The sequence below is a fragment of the Mastomys coucha genome, unplaced genomic scaffold, assembly GCF_008632895.1.
Source record: "Mastomys coucha isolate ucsf_1 unplaced genomic scaffold, UCSF_Mcou_1 pScaffold13, whole genome shotgun sequence".
Classification (NCBI taxonomy): Eukaryota; Metazoa; Chordata; class Mammalia; order Rodentia; family Muridae; genus Mastomys; species Mastomys coucha.
In genome coordinates, this window is record NW_022196895.1 from 41802996 (window position 1) to 41804444 (window position 1449).

Here is a 1449-nt window from a genome sequence, read left to right on the forward strand (position 1 = left end):
GTCATAACACCTCTTGTCCTTGATCAGGCTTTTACCCCTGATATTGCAGACTTTACTAGAGTAGACAAGTGGGCGTGGTAGAGTTCATATGCATACTAAACAAAATATGCATGCCAAAACACCATGCTACCTACTTTATAGAAAAGAAAATTGTAAACATAAAAGCAAATGAGAAAAAGAAAGAAAATAATAAGAGATCATTCTAGTTATTCTATTCAAATCTGATGTTTTCATTAAACATCTGCTATAAACTCAGGCATGAACTAGACCAACACATATCCTTTAAGATGATGGATTTGAGAATTCTGACACATTCTCCAAACTCAATCTCCATACTACCTATTCCAAATAAGTGACAGTTCTCTGAGATGCAGTTTAAAAACTGTATCTGATTGGCCAGCACAGCACTCCATAGTCTACAGCAGGATTTTACATGCCAATCAAGCAGTGGAAGTAAAGTTATAAAACAAGGACATCTGAGCCCTAGAGTTGACTTCAGGTTGTGATCACAGTGCTAAACGGCTAAGACCTGAAAGGGGAAAGGTTGTACTTTCCACGCTAGGTATAAAGGACATGCTGAGAATAGCTAGCTGCTTCTACCAGTCTGTGTGTTCTCAGAATTTTGAATAGCAACTAGAACCTTTATAAGTTTATAATGGATGACATCATCTCTACCAATAAACAAGCTTGGCCTTTCAACACAAACAAAAAAGAAGGAAAGGAAAAGAAAGTAAACCTGTAGAAAGACTCACCCCCCCCGACTCCCATATCTGAGAGCCTATGGCTCTAGAAATTATTTTCCTGTAGTTACTGGTGGCTAGAGAGATGGGAGAAAAACACCACAAAGTGAAAATGAACTTAGACAAGCATGAAAGAATGGGAGAAACCAAGGGCCATGTCCAAGACATGTCTGTATTAGATAAATGAACTGAAAACCACATCACAAAGTAGGTTTTTAAAAAAGTAAAAAATTAACTGCCCCTAGAGGCATTGCAGGTGTGGCTGATGTGTCACATGTGTGAAAGTAGGTGGCAGAGAAGAGAAAGGCTATGTCTATGCTCAGTGTTCTGACCTATGGACATCTGAACAATGTCCCTGAAAAAAGCGAAGCCTGAGACAACCTCCAGTCCAGCACGATACAAGCCCTGACCCTCCTAACACTGGGAGAAAGCTGGAGACTGGAAGAGCCCTGCCTGGGACTAAAGTCCACCGGGGTAAGAGTGAGTCTGAGACAGATGATCTTCACATGAGACCACTCAGGTGGGCTAAGTGAGGAACAAGCCTGAGAGGATCACATGACTGCTGTCATGCAGCCTGGACAGGGAGCTAGCCTGAGATGACCACCAGTTGGGTACAGCATAGGAATAGACCATAGCTGAGATGACCCCTGCCCAGTGCCATGATGCATGGGCAGGGCATAGCACTCCTGAGACCACTCCTGAGATAGAC

The 1449-nt window shown here is 42.4% G+C and overlaps 1 non-coding gene across 1 annotated transcript; it reads left to right on the forward strand.

Annotated features, from left to right (window-relative positions):
- Positions 1-974: 974 nt before the first annotated feature.
- On the forward strand, positions 975-1103 carry LOC116087895. The gene has a single exon (XR_004117684.1). It is a non-coding gene; the product is annotated as a small nucleolar RNA SNORA17 (small nucleolar RNA).
- Positions 1104-1449: the final 346 nt, after the last annotated feature.